The following is an 8,814-nucleotide window of genomic DNA, read 5'->3' as shown; positions in this document are numbered from 1 at the left end:
TTTATTTTAGACTTCTTATTAGTTGTTTGTACTCTGTTGCATTCTTAAATTCATTTCCATCAGTGGATGCGAGATTTAAATTTTCTTCCATTGGAGTGGTCAAGTGATTGCACTCATCCATGCCAAATTTGTTCAACAAATCTCCAATGTACTTCTTTTGAGAGGGGAATATAAACTTCGGATGTTGGGTTACTTCAATACCACGATAGTAGTAAACATATCCAAAATCTATCATTTAAAAACGTTTTCTCAATTCTTTCTTTATAGATGCAATGTAATTTTGATTGTTCCCTGTCATGAGAAAATCATCTACATACACCACAAGATATACAATTGTTTTTCCAATTCTCTTGAGAAACAAAGTTTCATCATTAAGATCATAGTGTTTGAAATTGAGTTTCAGAAGATGCTTAGTAATTTTCCCATACCAAGCTCGTGGTACTTGTTTATGGCCATACAAGGATTTCACAAGCTTACATACTTTGTGCTCCTGTCCCTTCACAAAAAATGATTTTGGTTGAGACATAAAAATATTCTCTTTTAGATCTCCATTCAAGAATTCCATTTTTTACATCCATTTGATGTAATTTACAACCATTCTAAACTGATCAGGAAAAATAGATTGTAGATGGTAGCCCATTTTACTGTGGGGGAAAAAGTTTCCTCATAATCAACCCCTTCCTTATGTGTAAAACCTTTTACCAGAAGCCTAGATTTATGCTTGTTAAATGAGACATATACTTTATACTTGTTCCTGAAGATCCACTTGAGACCTATCAGTTTGGTTCCCAATGGAGGATCAACCAGCTCCCAGGTGCCATTCTTTATCAAAGCATCATATTATTTCTACATCACTTATTTCCATTCATCATGAGAAGCAACCTCTTTGAACGAAGTTGGTTCAAAATCTGTAGACAAATTTAATTCACAATAATAAGAAACATCTAGCATATCAACATATGAATCAAAATCATCTACATCACCTTCATTCTATTTAGTAGAGATTCTTTTCCTTATCTTTCCAACCTCATAAGGACGAACACCTTCAAGTGTCTTTGTGAGCCATTCAGGGAAAATTTTAAGGATGGAAAATTACCTTGAAGTTTAAAAAAATTAACGAATCTTACTAATCACTAATATGAAAACTATAAAATGTTTATTGATATATTTGTAAAATTATTCAAATTTAGAATGGATTTATATATAGTATCTATATAATGTTGGCGATTTTTAAGTTAAAATAATTATATATTGTAAAATTTGGGCGAATCATTTAAAAAAAAGTGGAAATTGGTGAATCTTTTTTGTGGAAAAATCATGGAAAATTAGCCCACCTATCAATATTAGCCCCTAAATTTTCCCTTGAGCCATTTTGGAGGACCTTTTGAAATGGCCGAGGTTTTTCAATTGAATGAGATTGGGTGGAATTAAGATTAAATCTTCCAATTCTCTTAGTCACATCACTCAAAGTATCTTCTTGATCAATGGATGGAGCTTCATGAGGGGGAGAAAGTGCTTTAGAAGGAGATTCTAAAAATTGATCTAGTTTAGGGATCCTCCCTTCAAGATGTGGAATCTCATTATCAAATTCTTGAAAGGATTTCGCATATTTGAATTTTTCCAAGCGATCAAGTTGTTGAACAACAATTGTTAGTATTGGAATATTCAAGAAGGATGACATATTTATATATTAAAAACTTCTTATTTACTTCATCATAGAGACAATATGCTTTGGAGGCATCTGATTACACTAAGAAGATACATTTTCGACTCCTTACACTGAGTTTGTTTCTTTTTTCATTATGTATCAAGGCATAACAAGTGGAATTGAAAGCCCTGACATGCCCCACTGAAGGAATGTGGCCATACCACATTTTATAGGGATTCTTTTTTTTGATAGAATTAGATGGACACAAATTCTTAATAAATATTGCACATAGAACTGCATCATCCCAAAACATCAACTTTACATTTTTGAAAAACATCATTGAATGTACCATATATAAGATTTTCATGTTCATTCTTTCAACTGCACCATTTTGTTGAGGATTATAAGTAACTATTGTTTGATGTTTAATCCCATGTTGGCAAAGATATTTTTCAAATTTTTGTTGAAGTATATTATTTCCATTATTAGTACGAATAGAGCCAATATAAGATTTTGTATCATTTTCAATCTATACATGAAAGTTTTTAAAAGTTTTAAAAGATTCAAAATTTTTCTTCAATACATATGCCCAACTCAATTTGGTGTAGCCCTCAATAAAAGTCATCATGTATTTATTACCATTTGCAGCAGGAATAGGCATAGGGTTATACAAGTCAAAATGAATGAATTCAAACTTTCTTTGTGCGTTGGAATGAGAATCATGAAAAGACTCTTCAGTGTGCTTTCCTAATATACAAGCATCACATTACTTAAGTTTCCTTGGAATGGTTAGAAATCTAGTAACACAATTTGTCTTCAATAAACACAATATGTAATTGTTCAAATGGCCAAATCTAGAATGTCATAAGAGACTAGATTATAGTGTACCTTCACCAAATTGAGAACTATATCCAAAAACATTTGCATGAGGAGATGTTCCTTGAAACTTTAGGAGTCTTTCTTCTTCTATCCCAATCATGATAAGTGAGTTTTCCGATGATATTTTGACCTCCATGTTACCATAAAACATGTATATGGAGTGTACTTACTGGTGGATGTGAATCAAAGACAACAAGTTTCTCCGCAGCTCCATGAGGTAGAGAACATCATGTAGCATAAATTTTGGGAGACCAGGAAGTTTGAGCGGGATGGTGCCAACTCTTGATGGCTTGAGTTTTGACTTGTCTACAAAGTAGACCACTCCATCAACATTTTCAATGAATTATTCAAATAAATCTCTTCTAAAATTCATGTGCAATGCCTTTTCTGAATCAATCAAGAATGCATCTTTCCATGAAGTAAGTCGAGCATTAAATGTCTTTAGTTACTCCAATATTGCAATGTTCCACAACATAATGAGTGGATTCAGGTGCTTTACCTTTTCTTTTATCTAGTGATTTTCCTTTCTCTTTGTCCCTTTCTTGTTTGATCCTATCCTAAGAGATCTTATATGTGGAAGCAGCATGTTCATTTCTTTTACACCATATGTAATGTAGATCACGTCTTTCTCCTTGGTAATGTTTCCACCCCTGCCTATATTATTATTCACTACAACACAAAAGGTGATTGGTGAGGGTTGGAAAATGTCCCCATAAGCTGATTGGTCATGGTCAAAATGGCTTCCGTCATAAAAACTGAACATCACCAAAGGTGGCGTCACCAAAAATATAGGTGTTGTGGTGACATTCAAGGTATGTCACGAATAATAATTATAATGATAGATAATGATCGTCACCATTTTATATGAAAAACAATGATTTATGGTGATGGACCTTTCATGGTCCTCACTATTGATGCATATATATGGTGACATTCATTGATCGTCACCCTTTCATATTTTTGTGAGGGTCGAAAAATGTCACCATAATTTCATTGGCGATGGTCAGAATAATTCCATCACTAAAAATTGAATATATAAATATTTCAATTTCAAAACTTGAAATATTGAGAACTTTATAAATTATAAATTTTAAAACTTTAATTAAATTATAAAACATTATCATTAGCTCAACTAGCACAAACAACTGTCCAATAGATGTAGAACATAACTGTTTTAGAATAAGGAAGCAACTTTCACATGGTTAGTACGCTCAACCACCTAAATAATATTATTGAAGTTGATTGTTTAAACTTGAAACCAACCAAAGTACAAACCCAAAGTCGTCATATTCTATGGCTCTTCTAATAGAAGTTTGCAGATGGAAGAAATCAATAAAGAACTTAAAAATTGTATACAATTATAGCAGAAATTGATGAAAATAGGCATTATAAGTGTTATGATGATTAAAGATCAAAATCATTTAGAGTAGGAAATTCAACAAAGAGACTGAATATGATGGATCCAACACAAAATCCAGTTCATGGTTGTCACATGGGCTTCACGAATATACATACCTTTGGAATGTGCCTCTTCTAAATCCCCCCAAAATTAATATAGAATTCCAATGATATATAAAGGAAGAAAATGGACGTTATAACTTAACTATAAAGATTCAAAATCTTGCAGAGTAGGTAAATTTCATATAAAAATTGAACATATGGAGTACACATGAGAACTTGTTCATGGGACTAGCATGGGCTTCCCAAATATACATAACTCCAAAAAGTGACTATTCTGAAGCACCAAAAATTTAAACATAACTTCAATAATTTCTCGAGTAAAATTGGAGCTTTAAGTACTATAATTAGTTTTCTCTGTATATGGTGTGTAGCTTCATTAAAAAGTTGGAAAGTATCCATTATATCCAATAGGCATTAAGAAGAAAATCAGTTATAAATGCTAGACAAATGCCTAAACACAAAATTGTCAAGACAAAAAAGCAACTTATTTTTCTCTTTCAAAAAAGAATATGATAAAACAATAAGAAATTAAAAACATTAACCACCATATTTCAATCTACAGTAAGTTAACATATGAGCCAACCTTTTTATTGAAACAATGGACCACAAAAATGTGAAAAAGGAAATTCAACAGTTAATCATCCTTGAACAAAATATATTCACTTAGGAAAGTCAGATTATAGAATACCCACAACTTACCTAAAAAAGGAGAATCAAACCTTAATTTTATTATTCAAAGAGAATAAAAATACGCATGAAAAATCACAAAAAAATAAAATAATTGTTGATGTTTTCCCTTTGAATATATAAATATTTCAATGAAATAATCACTTTGTCTAGTCAACAATTTTCCACATAAAAGAATAGTACTTTTTGGAAAGCTAATACTTCCAGACGCCACAACATTCCAGAAAATATTGGACATTATAACTTCTTTAAAATGGCTCATGACAACTAATCCCTACAACATTAATTCCTTGATTAGTTTCTCTTCTGCTTTATGAGCCTCTAAGTGAGAACACTTCTACCTTAAGGCTTAAACTAACTGCTAGAGAATTAGGGCTATGCTATTTTACTCTAGAAACATATTAGTAATCAGTTCTAACATAGACAAGCAACAATCTAATTCAAATTGACAAAATTGTAGACCAGAGGTTAAAATCTTTGTTATGACATGATTTCATTCTTTTACAAGCATAGTGCAGTTAATTCAACATGAAATATAATGTTTCTAAAGACCAATGGTCAATATTGAAGGCTTTGAAGCCCATCACAGAATATTTCATACATCAAATAAGTGTAGAAGAAAGAAAATTCTCTTCAAAATAGTTTGACAACATAATTTGGCCCATTATGAAGAAATGACCTCATTTAAAATTCTATTAAGTGTTCAGTTTTCCCATTATATAGTATTAAGTAGATGTTTCATAACCTATGAGAAATATTATTTCATTAAAGCCTGGAATAAATCAAAGTTGAATTATAAATAATGCAAAGAAGTGTTGCCGCAAGTGCACTTAATTGTTAAAACTGTGTTATATACTTGTAAATTAAAGCAATAGCCAAATTTGTTCCCCATAGTTGTAAATTAAAGTAAGATCCAATATTACTCCTCGACTCATATCTCCATTTTGCCAATTTTACTGAGTAAGAGCTACTTAAAATATACTTCTAAACATTGTTTTGGCACACCTGTTGATACCGAAAACTCAATAATGGGTGTTCTTGCGTTGTTTAGAAATTTGTTTAAGGCTTAAGAAGATCTTTATTCACATCTTGTGATTTTGCCTCTACAAAACCTAGCAAAACTAACCCATTCCATTTGCGACATCCTATTGCATAAACTTCAGAAAGTTGTTAGAAAACTTATGAAAAGTGCCCAGCATGGGATGCCTATCGAGCATATGTACATTTCTTCTTTCTAGCAATAAAAATTTCATCAACCCAAATAAGATGACACAATACCCTATAGGGTCTTTATATCCAATGTTAAAGTAATTGGCTAAATTCAACCAAGTGGGAACTTTAGATAATAGTAAGCTTAGATTCACAAGTGTGGATAAAAGGGTGGTTGGAAACGTGATACTAGAAAAAGAACATAACAAGAATATTTATTTACTATTGATGATGTGAAGCAGGGTATATCCAGTTTGTTAATTCCAAAGCATTTGTGGAATAGTTTGATGAAGGCTTTAAGAAATCCTTTATGATAATTTGCAAGAGGGGCAAGGATCCTAGTTTCAAACTTGTCAAAGGAAAGGAAATGTTAACATCAAATTATACTCCACCATATATGCAAACAACTTTTGTTTCGGACATTTAACAGGTTACATCTAACGAATATCAATTATTCAATCTATGTCAGTTGAAATTCGAAGTAAATACACTATGGCCAAATTTTTAATTGTTTCATGAAATGCCTTATCATAGAAAGTCTCATTTGGAACTGACAAATAATATATGGAAGTAGATAAAATCAGTTGTCTAATCTGTATGAAGTTTATACACATATGTATAACAACCCACTCACTTAAGTTCACCATTTGAGCTCTTAAATCAGACCTTGAAGCAAACTGCATGTTGTTATTATAGGTCTAAGGTAGTGAGGTATTAGAGACTTAATGTGCCACATCCTATCTACAATAATAAATCACTCTGCTTCAGAACTAGACTCCATCTCTAAACTTGATATAGCTTGTTATGTACTCTTAATGGACAATTTTCAAGTGATGAAAACTTTAATTTCAACATTTGTTGAGATTTAAATGGAGTGTTCCTTATCCTCTGTTCATCTTCTTCCATGGTTACAGATTATCCTTTGTATGTGATTGCTATAATGATAAGTCGATGGACATCAATTCTGCTATAGGAAATGAGTATTTGACATGGAAAATTGCAACCTGGTACCTAATACTATATTTTTGCGTGCATAGTTATTCAATGAAACAGTCCTATGGGAAAGACACAATAGGACCATCGAATTTCAGAGGCCATAAATTATGTTCTAGTGATGTAAGGTATTGATTCGAACAGTTGTGATAGTTCCACAAACTGATGATGAGGTGAATTTCAAGATTGTTGTCTCTCCTTTTGCATCCATAGCTTTCTAGGATAAATACATCCCCTTCATTATCCGATTCAAGAAACTCTTGGTTTCATATATGTCAATCTTAGTTGAATGCCAGGTAAAACAATTCCTAGCCATTTAATAGAACAGACTTGGAATTGTCTTATTTGGCTTATCTAAGCATAAAATAGGGCCTAGATATGAGGGTAAATATGTCTCCAACAACTTGTATTTGTTTGACCATCCATCCTCAGTCATAAGACGTTTTCATATCAAAATCCAGTCCTAGTCGCTTTAGCAATTAACGAAGTATGACATTGTTGTAGCATGTTGATAGTATCTATCGAACAACTGGCCTTAGATATCCCAACAATTCTGGCCATTTGATCCTATAAAAAGTAATGAGTAATAGGACCATGATGTCCTCCCATCCCCCAGGAATTTCCCTAAAATTTCGTTGTGATCCCACATATTCCCTTTGTATGACTCCTTTCTCCCATGCTCCCCTGCCTGGAAACTTGGTGGAACATAGATATTTAGTATTGCGCATAAGTTATATTATATATAGTGGACATAAAATAGAAATTATATATAATATAACTTTATAGATTTATCATTTTTATAATATATAATTTTGTTTCTTCAATTTAACATATCAATATGTATATTCCCTTAGGGCATAGAATAGATGGTGATGGGGTGTACTATTAAGTCACTTTGTGATGTGAAGGTCATCGGTTTGAAACTCTATGGGAAAAAATAAAGTCATGTTAAGGGCTAGTGTGGCCCCCGGGTAATTTTGATGGCTTATATGCCCCTAGGTCACAGTTTTTAAAGCGAAAGGTTAAGCAGGTAATCATCTTTGGAGGCATAGACAACGTGACAAAAAAAAACAACATATCAATATATATATTTCCATTCCCTAATCACTACTTTCTAAAAATTTGGGTGAAACTTCTAACCATATGAGATATTTGTATCCCTATTGCCAACACCCCAACATTACAGAAACTCACACAACATAGAATATGATTTTTTAATTTTGTTTATAAAAATATTGCCAAGGTATTAACAATGAGATTGAATGAGGCCTTTTCAAAGGTATTCCCTCCTAAACAATTTGGATTCCTAGTATGCAAGAAAATCCATGAAGCCATAGGATTTACTCAAAAAGGCCCAAACAAAATCAATCGAAAAAGATGACAACTTTGGTTATCAAGTTGGACCTTTTCAAAGCATATGATAGGACAAACAAGTTATATCTTAGTATGATGTTAATGCATATGAGGCTCAATTATCTAGTGGTCAGGTGAATTATGAGATGTGTCACAACTACAAAAGTTAATTATGAGATGTGTCATAACTGCAGAAGTGAATTATGAGATGTGTTATAACTGCCTCTTTTGCTATGCTCATCAATGGATTAACATCTTCATTCTTCACACCTCCAAGGGGTGTAAAATAGGGTTGTCCACTCTCACCCCTTCTATTTTTGTTGGTCAAAGAAGGGATCTATCGAGCAATTTTGGAAGAAAACCCATTGGTATTATTAAAAGGGGTCAAAGTAAAAAAAAATTGTGGTTCTAACTCATTTATTATTTGCCAGTGATACATTATTGTTCTCTGATGGTTTAAAGAGGGAGCTAGAAAATTCATAAACTTCTCAACCTCTATTGTGTGGTTATGGCTGTGGAGATGAATGTACAAATGTCGTACATTAGTTTCAATGAATCCGTGATGGAAACATCACAATGTTCCA

The sequence above is a fragment of the Pinus tabuliformis genome, chromosome 7, assembly GCF_031772625.1.
Source record: "Pinus tabuliformis cultivar Carrire ecotype Pingquan chromosome 7, CPIR1, whole genome shotgun sequence".
NCBI lineage: Eukaryota > Viridiplantae > Streptophyta > Pinopsida > Pinales > Pinaceae > Pinus > Pinus tabuliformis.
The sequence above is the reverse complement of the archived record's forward strand: the minus strand, read 5'-3'. Positions refer to the sequence as shown.